This window comes from Macaca fascicularis, chromosome 5 (genome assembly GCF_037993035.2).
Source record: "Macaca fascicularis isolate 582-1 chromosome 5, T2T-MFA8v1.1".
Lineage (NCBI taxonomy): Eukaryota > Metazoa > Chordata > Mammalia > Primates > Cercopithecidae > Macaca > Macaca fascicularis.
In genome coordinates, this window is record NC_088379.1 from 174558478 (window position 1) to 174573356 (window position 14879).

A 14879-nucleotide genomic window follows, 5' to 3' on the forward strand; every position below is an offset into this window, starting at 1 on the left:
TAGGAGTCTTAACTGCTTCTGGGACTTTTAATGGTCTCTTTTCAGCTCAACCCACTGAAGACCTATGGTACTTCCAATTCCTGAGCCATTGTGAGGTTCTGCAGTATCAGTGAGCTTGCTTCCAGGCATCACTCTGAAAACACTTGGGTTTCAGTTTTCTCTGGGAAGTCCATATGTTCGCCAGTATATTAGCTCCCTAAAGCTGCCATAACAATTGCCACAAACTGGGTGGCTTAAAACTATGGAAATGTATTCTCTCACAGTTACAGAGGCTAGAAATAAAAAATCAAGGTGTCAGGAGGTTGATTCCTCCTGGGGACTCTGAGGGACAATCTGTGCCATGCCTTTGCTTTAGCTTCTGTTGACTGCTGGCAGTCCTTGGCGTTCCTTGGCTTGCAGATGAATCACTCCAATCTCTGCCTCTGTCATAACGTGTTCTCCCTGAGCATCTGCCTGTGTCTAACTCTCTCTTTTTGTAAGGACAGCAGTCCATTAGATTAGGGCCCACCCTAATCCAGTATCACTTTATCTTTTTTTTTTTTTTTTTTAGATGGAGTCTCGCTCTGTTGCCCAGGCTGGAGTGCAGTGGTACCAGCTCGGCTCACTGCAACCTCTGCCTCCCGGGTTCAAGCAATTTTCCTGCCTCAGCCTCCTAAGTAGCTGGGACTACAGGCACGTGCCACGAGGCCCAGCTAATTTTGTATTTTTACTAGAAACAAGGTTTCACCATGTTGGTCAGGCTGGTCTTGAACTCTTGACCTCAAGCAATCCACCTGCCTTGGCCTCCCAGAGTGCTGGGATTACAGGTGTGAGCCACCACACCTGGCCATCACTTTATCTTCTTTTGATCCATTCACACAGATCCTATTTCCAAATATGGTCACAGTCAATGTATCCTTTGGGGGGATGCAACTCAACCCACATCAACTGATATCTAAACTTTTGTGGCATTTTTCTGTTGTCTCTTCTCCTCTTTTCTTTGTTTTTATGTGTATATGGTCCCCTTTTTAACCTTCTTTATCTTTGTTTTAGTGAGGCTTCTTAAGGAGTGGAGGAAAGTGGATGTTTTCAAGGTATGTTAAGTATGTTAACTGGAGGATTTATTATTGCTATTTTTCAGTTGAATAAAACCAGGTTGGCAGTTGTAACCTGTAAAACTGCACTTATTATACACAATTTCAAGTTCAGAACTAAAACTTTGCTCTGAATAATAATTTGTAACCATGGGTTTTTTATAGAATGTGAACGAAATTTCTATTTTAATTCAAACATTTGACATTTAATATATTTTCTCCTGTTCATATGTTTACTCCACAGTGATTTTGGAGGAATGGGTAGAGTTGACCAAATTTGGTATATTCAGGTTATCAGTGTCTGTCATTTTGAAACAATGTTATTATTAATAAATGTTTTATATCTAATACTTACTATGCAATAGAACTGTTCTTTTTTAATATTTTAAATTGACAGATAATTGTGTATATTTATAGAATACAGTGTGGTGTTTTAATATATATATACACACACACAGTGGAATTATTATATCAAGCTAATTTACATATTCATTACATCAAATACTTAATTTTTGGAGTGAGAACATTTCAAATCTACTCTTCTAACAATGTTGAGATATGTAATACATTATTATTAACTATGGTCACTATGTGGTGCAATATATCTCAAAAACTTATTCCTTCAGTCTAACTAATACTTTGTACCCTTTGATCAATATCTCTGCAGTTCCCACTTCCAACCCCCAGCCTCCGGTAACCACCATTCTACTCTCTACTTCTGTAAGTTCAACTTTTTGATTCCACACATAAATGAGGTTATGCAATATTTGTGTCTCTGTGACTGGCTTATTTCACTTAGCATAATGTTCTTTAGTTTCATCTATGTTGTAAAAAATGACAGAATTTCCTTTGTTAAGGCTAAATAGTATTCCATTGTATATGTACCACATTATCAATTCATCTGTTGATGGACACTTATGTTGGCTATTGTGAATAATGCTGCAATGGACATGGATGCCTAGATATCTCTTTAACATGTTGATTGCAATTCCTTTGTGTATATACTCAGGAGTGCAATTGCTGGATCATATAGTAGTTCTATTTTTAGTTTTTTGAGGAACCTCCACACTGTCATAATGGCTGTGTTAATTTACACTCCCACCAACAGTGTACAAGGGTTCCCTTTTTCTTACCTTCTCACCAACCCTTGTTATCTTTAATGATGTCTATTGCTATTGTAATAGGTGTCAGGTACTATCTCATTGTGGTTTCAATTTGCATTTCTCTGATAACTAGTGATGTTGAGCATTTTTGAATAAACCACAACAGTACTAAGTGCTTTGCTGAGACTAACTCATTTAAGCCACATACCAGTCATGTGAGGTAATTTCTATTTCTACTCCCATTTTACAGATGAGGCAGCTAACATTCAAAGAGGTTCAGTGAATTGTCCAGAGTCACAGAGCAAGCTCTGGAGGTGGGATTCTAACCTGAATAGTCTATCCTTTCAGAGTACTTTCAATGCTATGCAATACTGTCTCTCTAGCAATCAGCCAGATTGAATAAGGTCTGTAGTTCACAGATCCACTTGCATTTTTAATCCTAGTTTAATTAACTTAGGAAATTTGTATCTAAAGGATGCATCTTTAAAAAAAATAGAGACAGGGTCTCACTATATTGCCCAGGCTGGCCTCAAACTCCTGGGCTGGAAGCCATCCTCCCACCTCAGCCTCCCAAAGTGCTGAGATTACAGGCATGAGCCACCATGTCCCGCCAGGATACATGGGTTTTACTGTATCCTCTGAACCTCCCTTTAATCAAGAGATTGGACAAAACTGTGGGTCCCTCATTTTCAAAATGGCCAGTAAAAGAGGAAATAAGGATATGCGATGTTGAATTATTCTGCTGCCCTCTTTAAGTTGATTGGGGACCTCTTCGTCACTACTTTGGGAAGATAACTTACCTTCTCTTATCCACTAGGGCCAACTGGAGCTTTTCTCATGTCTTTATTGTTGCTGGGAAATTTTCAAATAAAATTCACTGGGAGTGGTTTGAAATTGCAGAATTTTTAGCCTCCCAATGTTTTGTTTTCCTCTAGTGAGTTTGACATAAATAATATCCTCTTTTGAGATTTGTATCTTTGAAAGACTTTTTTTTTTTAAGTTTCTCAGTGAAACAAATAAAAAATTAGAAGGTGGCTGGGCGCAGTGATTCATGCCTGTAGTCCCAACACTTCGGGAGGCTGAGGCAAGTGGATTACCTGAGCTTAGGAGTTCGAGACCAGCTTTGGCAACATGGCAACACCCTGTCTCTACTAAAAATACAGAAATTATCTGCGCATGGTAGCACATGCCTGTGGTCCCAGCTACTCAGGAGGCATAGGTGGGAGGATCACCTGAGCCCAGGAGGCGAAGGTTGCAGTGAACCAAGATTGCACCACTGTACTCCAGCCTGGGTGACAGAGTGAGACCATGTCTTGAAAGAAAGAAAGAAAAAATTAGAAGGATATCAGTTTTATTAGAAAAAATAAAATAAAAGTATTTTAAAAATTGCCAGTTTTCCTAGAATTAAGCCATAATATGTCCATAGCTTTGTATCAGATTGCTGACTTTGCTTGGGGAGAAAATTATATTTGTTTGCATTATTCTTCCTTTTTTGTCAAATCTGGGGTGACACAATTGTCGTCATATACTTTTAAATCTATGTCTTCATTGGGAATGATGCTAGTGAGCTTATGTGGAAAAATTATCTGTATAAAAGCAGAACTGATTGGTGATTACCAGAACCTTTGATTTTCCCTTAATAATTATAATATGATACCTTAAAATATGTGTTTTTATAGCAATCCATGTCAAACAAGATACATAGAATGTGATTCTGTAGTATACTAATAAATGAGAATTCAGATGTGGGCTACCAGAACTATAGAGTGACAAGTAAAATAAGTGAAATGTAAGGGTGGCATGGGTCGAGGTTCTCAAACCATATAAAATGCTAAAAAAGAAAAGGATCCTAATCACAATACAGATTTAGAGAACACACAACAATAGTAGCCATGAAATGTATATCTTTTAGATCTAAAAGTTACTGGATTTGCTATGTAGGCGGTAGTCCTTGGTGAAACATGGATTAATAAAAGACAGAAAGTGGAAGCAAGAATTCCTATGTATTCTTTAAGAGTGTCTGATTCTAGCATTCATCTAAATTTAAGCTCTAGATCAAAGAGAATATTTTTAGACTCGGCGCGGTGGCTCACGCCTGTACTCTTAACACTTTGGGAGGCCTAGGTGGGCGGAACACCTGAGGTCAGGAGTTCAAGACCAGTCTGGCCAACATGGTGAAACACTGCCTATAAAAACTACAACAATTAGCCGGGTGTGATGCCTTCCGCCTATATTCCCAGCTACTTGGGTGGCTGAGGCAGGAGAATCACTTGAACCTGAGAAGCAGAGGTTGCAGTGAGCTGAGATCGCACCACTGCACTCCAGCCTGGGCAACAGAGCAAGACTCTGTCTAACAAAAAAAAAAAAAAAAAAAAAAAGAATATTTTTAAGAGGAGTTTTTTTTCTTTTCAATCTTTGTATACTTTGAAGGCCATAGGTGTCATAGCTAGCTTCTTAAGCATTTCTTTCTGCATTTGTTATGAGAGCTGCTGAAAATTAAAGACGAGATAGGATGCCACTTAGGGTCACGGGACTTGGAGCGTAGCCAGACACCCAGCATTAACGTGTGTTAAGGGCAGGATAACCGCAGAGAGCAGCACATGTGTAAGGAATTACAGGCTTTGCCAATTGAATTTCTAAGGTTCTAAATGATGGGAGTCATTCACTCTGGCAGTCAGGATTGAGCTGAGTCCCTGTGACTCACGCTGTTGGCCACCCCTGGAGGATAAATCAGCTTTGAGAAGGCCCAGAGCCCCCACAGCATTATGATTCTGATTCCCAAATATGCTGTAAAATAGGACTTCTTTTAGGGGCTATTGATAGTGGGGGACCTAATTAGGGAGATATGGGTGATTGTATTGTAGAAGAAACAGATTTGGGAAGGATATATTTGTTGTCTACATTGCTGTATTAAAAGTCAGCAGAAGCTTCAGGCAGAGCTGATCCCATACAATTATTACTGATGGGCTGCAAATGAGCTGTAGCATTAATCTTTGACATCACACTCTTGGCCTTACCTTTGGTCACTTTGACTCTGTCAAATTATACCGCTAAATGGTGATGAAACTGGTCTGCCCAATTATGCTTAATCCAGATCAGTTACCCTGGGACCATGTAACCTTTAGCACTAGCTGGATGATCCAAACATATCTTTGAAAGGCCCCAGAGGTTCCCCAGTCTTCATATTTACAGTGGATGAAAAGTCCAGCTGATTCGCCAGTTCATTTCTTTTCCTACCACAGTTTCTTAGAATCTAGCTCTGAGCACAAACTGGCACATAATGGGTGCTCAGTAAATATTAATTGACTTATCGACCTCTTTGATGAATAGCAGTCACCATCATTAAATAGTTACTTGCCCATCCTTTCATCCATTCAGTCATTTGTTCATTCAAAACATTTATTAAGTCCCAATTATGTGTCAGAACTATGTTAGGCACTGGAAAGACCAAGATGACATAGTTGCTATGTTCCAGGAGCTTATAGTGTACCTAGGAGTCCTATAAATGTACAGTCAGTATTCCTGCTAGTCACATAGAAGCGGTGTAAGAATTATGTAAGTCTTTATCACACTCCAACCTTCCAGACACATTGCTCCAGAGTAGTCTCTTTAAAAGAACTGATCTAATCATTTTACTCTGTGACTGTCACATAGTTGATCAGAACAAAAATTCTGAACGACTAGTGTTACCACCAGGAAATAAGAAATGACGCAACAAAGGGCAATATGGTAGAGAGCAAGCTCAGTTAGTATGAGGAGTTTGCTAGGTGATGTTACCAGGGAACATCAAAAGCAGCAACTGAGATCGAGATTGTGGAAAATAGCCAAGGAAACAGGAGCTGGGTATGTAGGGAGCAGTTACTAGAAGGATCCAACAGGATATTACCATTGAGTAATTGTCTTATAGAAGATCATTCTCCTCCCCCTACAAGTTATGGGTTTAATTTCTGAATATAAAGTTATACATTAATTTTAGGGCTGGGTGCAGTGGGTCATTCCTGTAATCCCAGCAGTTTGGGAGGCTGAGGTGGGAGGATCACTTAAGTCCAGAAGTTCAAGACCAGCCTGGGCAACATAGCAAGACCCTGTTTCTATAAAAAGTAGTAATAATTTTAGAAAATTTAAATAGTATCTAAAAATAAAAAGAAAATTAATTACATTATGCCATCTAGATGCAACCTCAGACAATATTTGGTATATTCAGTATGTTTCTACATGTATCTTATTATAGTTTGTTAAATGAAATAATGCTGCACATAAAATTTTGTAACAGGCCTTAAAAAGTAAGATTTATAACAAATAAACATTGTAAAAATGCTTCATCAATGTTTTAATGGCTACATAAATATGCCATTGGACAAATGTTTGATAAAGTAATTAACTGTTCTCGTAGTCATAAGTTTTTACTATGTGTCATAACTATTTATTGCTGTGTATAACTTTATGGTCAACATCTTTGTACATAAAGTTTTAAAAAATATTGTGGAATATTACCTTTGTTTAAATTCTTAGAGGAACTGCTGGCTCCACAGACAGGAATAAACTTAGTGTCATAATCCATATTCCCAAATTGCTTTGTAAACAAGGCAGTTTGAAATTGAAACAAAACAATGTACCACATTGTGACTAGAGTTAAGAATATTGTATTGCATATTTAAAATTTGCTAGGAGGGCAGATCTTATATGTTCGAACCACACACACACACAAAGGTACTATGTGAGGTAATGCTATGTTAATTAGCTTGGTGATGGTGATTATTTCACAAAAATATACGTACGTTAAAACATCAAGTTGTACACCTTAACTACAATTTTTATTTGTCAATTATATCTCAATAAGGCAGGGGGAAGGATAGTAAAATAAAAGCGTTTTAAAATAAACAAATAGAGATGAAATAAAAAAAGTATGTGTTCTTTTCCCCTTGGCATGAGTTAAGGGCACTGCTACTTGGGTATGACCCACACATGGTAGGATAAAAAAGTCAGGGCTTGTCTGATTTATCTCCATTCTATTTGTCTTCAACCCCTTCAGAGTTATCACCTAAAGGTCAGGTTTTTAAAAATGCACTGGACAAAGGATTGGCAAACCCAGGTTCTAGTCCCATCCTTGCATTTGTCTGCTCAGAAATCTTGAGAAATCACTCAATTGTTCTGAAACAGTTTCTCAAACTATAAAATAAAGATGTTGGAAAAGAAGAAAAGAAATTGGAATGAAAATGTGTTTTTATCAGCTAGAAGCAGTACTGGAGAGTGCTGTTTTCAAAATAACATTGTCATGAAACGCAATCTTTACTAATTGTTTCGTGTAGTATTTCTTTTCAGGTTAAACAGTGAGATGGCTATTTTGTGCTCAGCTTTCCTTAGCATGAATTTGTGGTAGGTAGGATGCAATTGTCTGGCCAGGGACTTTATTTCCCAGCCTACCTTGCAGCCTGATGCGGCCACGTGATGAGCTGTTGCTGATGGAAAGTAAGTAGGAGAGATGCGTGTCACTTCCCGGCCAGGTTTTCTTAAGAAGCCAGGGTGACTTCACTTTCTCTCCCTCCTCTGCCAGCTAGATAAAGGGGGCTCTGAGGCTCTTGGGATAAGAGAGCCAAAGTTAGAAGGAACCTGAGCCTCTACTGGCACACAGAGGAAGGCCACCTGACAATCCACAACAGCTGAATTGACTGGACTTCTTTATGAGCAAGAAATCAACTTTTACTCTATTAACCCACTAGAAATTAACGTTGGTATTCATTGATCATATTAATAATAGCTAGCTTTGTTCTTTTCAATATAGGAATCCACATAAGATTATCAGATAAGGAAGGCAGCATGCTCTCCTCTTTTAAATTTAACTGTAGAAGCCATATATATATTGCAATGAATATTAATGATTTAACATATTACTTAAAAATTAAGAATAAAATAGTTGCGTAACACCAATCAGCACATTTTGATCCATCCATCTATCCGCCCAGCCATCATTTAACAAATATTCATTGGGGGTCACTTACGTGCAAGGCGTTTTGTTGGTCTCTATAAATTCCAAAATCATTTAGCCACTGTATACCACCCTGCCTAGAATCAATGGTAGTCTGCTCCAAACAGATTTATCAGGAGCACTTTTTTTGGGAAGGAGATAAGATTTCAAAATTATTCATGCACTTTTCTACCTGCTACAAGAGGGTGAGAGAGAGGGTAGCAATTACACATAAAAACAGTGTATGGGAAGGGGATTCCATGGGCAGGAACGAACCACGACATTATCAGGGTCGTCCATGGAATCTTTGAGCCAAGAGAAATAAGAAAACGTCATGAGACAGTGAGTCAAGATTGAGAGAAATGTAGAAAATTAGGTGAGAAGTGGGTTATTGCAGCTCTGCTGTAAATGTATGAGCAGATCCTTGAATGCTTCTGCTATGGTTTGAATTTGTTTCCACAAAAACTCATGTTGAAACTTGAACCCCAGCATGATGGTGTTGGGAGGTGCAGCCTTGGAATGGTTTGGATTATGAGGGCAGATCCCTCATGAATGGCTTGGTGCTGTTCTTGCAGTAGTGAGTGAGTTCTCATTCTCTAAAGACTGGATCAGTTCTCATGGGAATTTTCCCACCAAAGTGGGTTGTTATAAAGTCAAGAGGTAGCCTTTGGGTTTGGCCTCTTCACACATTTTGCTCTTCCTTTGACCTTCTTCACCATGTTATAGTGCAGCACCAGATGCCAGGGCTCTGTGCTTGAACTTCCCAGCCTGCAGAACCATGAACCAAATTAACCTCTTTTCTTTATAAATTACCCGGTCTCAGGTATTCTGTTATACAAACACAAACAGACCAAAATAGCTCCTTGACAGACAAGATAGAAGAAATCTGGTTTTTAACAAGGAACAATAATCAAATAAGGCAAGTTTAGAACAGTATTTTTTTTCCGTTCTTACTTTCTGCTTTTGAGCTGTGTCTTAGATAAATAGAGGCCTGCCAGATAAATTATTACTGGATAAATGACAGACTGTTTTCCTATTTTACATTTGGGAAATTAGAGTCATGGAAATAGGTGGTTTTGCTTTTTTAAGGTACATCTGTTTTCCCACTGCTGACATAACTTCTAAATTTCAGATCTTTTTCTTTGGTAAACTACACCACAAAATGGATGAAAATGGCTTTATCAATAGCTTCAGATGCTATCTGCAAAATAAAGAGGTAAACTCTGTTCCTTTGATCTTCGGCATTATTTTCTTTCAGAGGAAATATATGCTTGTCATAGGGCTGCTTATTCCCTGGACTCTTAGAAGGAAGGCACATTGTCATGGTGACAGCTGCAGAACAGCTGCTGCTTTTTTATTTGTTTTTAGAAGAGGACAACACATTTAGTTTTATTTCAATCAAATCACAGCACTTCCTTTTCCAACTGCTACAAAGTGCATCTACAATATTCTATTACAGATCCACTTTAAAAAGTTTTCCTGTGAACAGCAAGCCTCTTTTTTCAAACAGGAATAATCCCAAATTCTCCCTCAAATAAAACTAAAAACTCCATTCCAGTAAATGGTACATACATAAAAATTACAGTAAGCCAGACACTTAAAAGGATAGCCAAGAAGTCTTCCAGCAGTTTATTAGAAATAATGTAGACATTAAACAAATCCCCACTGTCATGAACATAAATTGAGGTTACACACATGTATGTTTGAGGTTGCAATGAGCCGAGATTACACCACTGCACTCCAGCCTGGGTGACAGAGTGAGACTCTGCCTTCAAACAAACAAACAAACAAAAACCCACACACACACACAAAAGAAAAAACAAAAAGGAAACAAAAGCGTACCCCAAAGTGATGTTGGTATTACACAGGTCTCAAAACCCAGAGAAGTTTGACAGCTCTTCATCCCCTAGTACATCACTAATGACTCATTGTCATTAGTTTGCAACTGGTCTGAAATGCTCCCAGAGCTCTCTGGGATACCAGAAGTAAATAGTTGGAGGTTTCAGTAGAACTAGAAATAACTTTTCTTCTTCTTCTTTTTTTTTTTTGAGACAGAGTCTCGCTCTGTCACCCAGGCTGGAGTACAGTGGCGCGATCTTGGCTCACTGCAACCTCTGCCTCCTGGGTTCAAGCGATTCTCCTGCATCAGCCTCCCAAGTGGTGGGGATTACAGGCACCTGCCACCACTCCTGGCTAATTTTTGTATTTTTAGTAGAGACAGGGTTTCACTGTGTTGGCCAGGCTGGTCTCGAACTCCTCACCTCAGGTGATCTGCCTACCTCGGCCTCTCAAAGTGTCGGCATTACAGGCATGAGTCGCCATGCCCAGCCATATTTTTTAAATACGTGAAACACACTTTAAAGAATGCAAAATCAAAATAGTCCTTCAGGGCAAACCTTCAAGCAGATATTTAATTGGCCTGATATTTGAGTTTGTGTTCTAAGTCATTTTGGCCTTGAAGGGGGAGAGAAGAGAAATGTTACAGTAGAGGGCGCCTTTATCTTCTGTATTCCCACCTACCTACACACACATGTATGTTTGTACATATATAAACGTTATTCTCACAATTCTGCAAAGCAGCTAGCTCCATTTTACAGAGGAATATTTTAAGAAACACCCCAGGCCGGGTGCAGTGGCTCGCCTGTAATCCCAACACTTTAGGAGGCTGAGGCAGGTAGGTTGCTTGAGGCCAGGAGTTTGAGACCAACCTGGCCAACATAGTGAAACCCTGTCTCTCCTAAAAATACAAAAATTAGCTGGGCATGGTGGTGCGTGCCTTTAATTCCAGCTACCTGGGAGGCTGAGGCACAAGAATTGCTTGAGCCCGGGAGGCAGAGGTTGCAGTGAGGTGAGACCACTGCACTCCAGCCTGGGTGACAGAGTGAGACTCTGTCCCAAAAACACGTGCGCGCACACACACACACACACACACAAAGAAAACAAAAACAAAAACATACCCCAAAGTGATGTTGGTATTACACAGATCTGAAAACCCAGAGAAGTTTGATAGCTCTTTATTCCCTAGTACATCGGTGATGACTCATTGTCATGAGTTTGCAACTGATCTCAAATGCTCCCAGAGCTCTCTGGGATACGAGGAGAGAATATCCTGAGCTTTTTTTTAGGGAGCTAGTTAAACCCCTGCTCAGAAACAGGGTTGGACAGTTTTGACAATGGCAGATCACAGGTGAAAGCTCCCAAATTTATATCTTCTGTCAAGATAGCCCTGCTGCCATCGCTAGATTTGCATTTCTATTACATGGTGACCAAATGGACTCTTATTTTTTTTCTGGCAACCAGAACTTGCTGGTGGGCATGTATCCTTGGTATGAGTCACTATCACCTCTGGTTATAGCAGTGGAGCAAAGTGGTAATGGGAAAATTCCTAGGTTTTTGGCCTGAGCAAAAGGGTGGATAGAGGTAGATGACAGGTGGGGAATGCAGGGAGAGGAGCAGGGAGAGTTTAGGCAAAAGAGCTAGCATATGGGCCTACATGTGGGAGTATGGCACTTTCAAAGTAATAAGTGAGCTCTGGAGAAATGCCTCACTCTAGGACGTAGTATGTGGGCAACCGAGGAGGTTTAAGAACCAAGTTCAAAAGAGGCCTCCAGAGATTCATCTAGAGAATCAAGCACTGTGGGATTCCCACATCTAAAAATGTTGCCTTCATCCATCCATTCATTCAGTAAACATTTAGCAGTGTAGGACTAGCATGGTTTGAGGAGGGATACCCTGGATTTGGAGACCTTGACATGTAACCAGAGAAAACATTGGAATCCTGGGCTGTGGTGGGAACTACCTTCCGACAGGTAACTCCCTGCCAGAGTCAGCAAACTAACATCTTTCTTTTTTCCAACATTTGTATTATATGGAATCACAACTTTTTTTTTTTTTTTTTTTTTTGGAGACAGAGTCTTGCTCTATCGCTCAGGGTGGAGTGCAGTGATGCGTTCTTGGCTCAGTGCAACCTCTGCCTCCCAAGTTCAGGTGATTCTTCTGCCTCAGCCTCCTGAGTAGCTGGGACTACAGGCACCCACTATCACATCCAGCTAATTTTTGTATTTTTTGCAGAGATGGAGCTTCACCATGTTGACCAGGCTGGTCTCGAACTCCTCACTTCAGGTGATCCATCTGCCTCGGCCTCCCAAAGTGCTGGGATCACAGGTGTGAGGTAATCACATTTTATACTCCCTTCAAAATACAAGTGTGTGAAGGAACTGGTGTTTTAATCTAACAGTGTAAGAATGATTTCAAACAAAGCATGCCCTTTACAAATCAACAAGAAACTACATAAATTTAAAACTTTATTTTGTGGACACTTCCCATTTACTCTCTTTGTTTTTAGAAAATGGTTAGCCATGGCCAGGCGTGGTGGCCCACGCCTGTAATCCCAACACTTTTGGAGGCTGAGATGGTGGATCACCTGAGGTCAAGAGTTAAAGATTAGCCTGGCCAAGGTGGTGAAACCCCATCTCTACTAAAAATAACAAAATTAGCCAGGCGTGGTGGTGCAGCCTGTAATCCCAGCTACTCCGAGGCCAAGGCAGGAGAATCATCTAGAACTCGGGAGGCGGAGCTTGCAGTGAGTCGAGATTGTGCCACTGCAGTCCAGCCTGCTGGGTGACAAAGACTCTGTCTCAAAAAACAAAAACAAAACCAAAAAAACAGCCTCTTTTATGTTTATTTCATTCATGTTTATAAATGTACAGCTTGGGCATAATACAAGCCTTTGTTTTGTCTTTTCCCCACTTGCTCATATTACAAATGACAGTGTCTTCCTCCATTGTCCTTTGTGGCGGGTGCAGTTAGATGTCCCCGCTCTGGCATGAGCAGGCCAGGGTTCAAATGCTGCCTTTGTTACATACCAACTGCAGCTCTGGCATGTAAGATGGTAAAAAACAAACAAAACACTACCTGCACAGGACAGTTGTGAGGATTAATGAGATAATGTCAGTTTAAGTGCTCCATAACTTGGGCTGTTTCTGAGTTTATCAGGAAACCCCTTATCACGAACAATTTGCCTCCTTAAATCTTTTTTCTTCCTTTCCTGCTTCAATATATCATATGCCTCTGGCAAACCCATACTCTTGGTGGACTAGGCGGTTGGATCTCGGCCCCTTCTCTAAGGCTTTTCTTGCAGGTTCCCCCTGTCTATTTATGGGTGGTATAAAAGTTATTGCGGTTTTTGCCATTAAAAAAAAAATCACAAAATCGTAATTCCTTTTGCACCAACCTAATAGATGCTCCAGGCCGAGCTGGGAGGTGTTGGGGTGCACACAGGGAGAGGAGAACAGACTGGCCTGAAGGTCGAGAGTGCAGGCCCGGCAGGGTCAACCCAGCCAGCGGTCACGAAGGGAGGTGGAGTGGGGGGAGGCAACACAGGACAGGAAGGGGGGAGGACAAATGGGGTGCACATGGGGACCGCGGCGATGACACGGAAGGGACAGCCAGTTAGAATCTAGGCCCACTTAGGCGATGAAGGGCAGATGAAGAAATCCCGTTCCATCTTCCTGTGGTCCTCCCTTGGGGAGCCCCTATCCTATCCTGCTCTGGACGGGGGTGGCTCTTGGAGGGACTGCGATCCAGATGAGGCCTCTGAGCCGCCTAGAAAGGACTCCGAAGTGCACGCAGCGGGACTCCGCGGTTCCCACGTGCCCCCTAGGGTGGGTAGGCGAGCTGGGCGCCCCTGTATGGAGAACGGAGGAGGGGTCCGCCATGTAGCTGTTGAAAACGCCGGTGGCGGCGGGGCCCAGCTTGCAGGGCTCCTGGATCCACGTCTGGGTCGCAGGGGAGGGGACACCGCCCGTTTCTAAGCGCCTGGCTGCGTTCCTGCGGTCATGATCAGGGGTCTTCGCTTTCTCCCATCCTCTCCTGAGATATTGGGAATAACATCATCCTCTCCCCCCTTGGATATTAGCAACAATATCACGGGTGAGTGTACAGCCCCTGCGATATTGGAAGTAATATCATTGTCTCCCCCTCCAGATATTACGAACAATATCACAAGGAGGGTGTACACTTCCTGCGATATTGGGGATAATATCATACTCTCCACCCCTCGATATTACAAAGAACATCACAGAGGGGTGTATATCCCCTGCAATACAGGGAGGGGGGAGAGGTTGGTGATATTACTCCCCATATGGCAGGGGGTGGACACACCCCTGTTATTTGGCTTGTAATATCTGGGGGGAGGGGGTGATATTACTCCCCATAAGGAGGGAGGTGGACACTCCCCTGTCATATGGCTTATAATATCCAGGGGGTGGAGGGGGTTGATATTGCTCCCCATAGGGTGGGGGATGGACACCCCCCTGTCATATTGTAGCAGGACAAGCCACAGACAAAGCTCCTCAGACACTGGATTAAAGAAGGAAGTGGTTTATTCGGCCAGGAGCCTCGGCAGATTTGCATCTTAAGAGCCGAGCTCTCTGAAAAAGAAATTCTTGGCCTTTTTAAAGGCTTACAGCTTTAAGGGGTCCACGTGAAAGGGTCGTGATAAATCGAGCAAGCGTGGGAAATGTGGCTGGGGGCTACATGCATCAGCTAACAGAACAAAAAGTTTTACAATGCTTTTTTTCGTACAGTGCCTGGAATTTACAGATAACACAAGTAGTTTAGGTCAGGGGTTGATGTTATTATTATTACTTTTCTTAACTCCTAGGACCAGGTGGTGGTGCCAAGGTTGTCTGACTATTTATATTACTTTTGTTTCTTTCTAACTTTTTGCTTTCTCTC

General features: G+C 41.3%; 1 long non-coding RNA gene across 1 annotated transcript in view; it reads left to right on the forward strand.

Annotated features, from left to right (window-relative positions):
• The first annotated feature begins 1030 nt into the window (after positions 1-1030).
• Positions 1031-14879, forward strand: part of LOC135971040 (uncharacterized) — a 60162-nt gene continuing 46313 nt past the window's right edge. Inside the window, exons 1-3 of the long non-coding RNA XR_010587073.2 lie at positions 1031-1073; positions 1741-1793; positions 12213-12312. This is a non-coding gene — a long non-coding RNA (uncharacterized lncRNA). The remainder of the gene's footprint in view (positions 1074-1740; positions 1794-12212; positions 12313-14879) is intronic.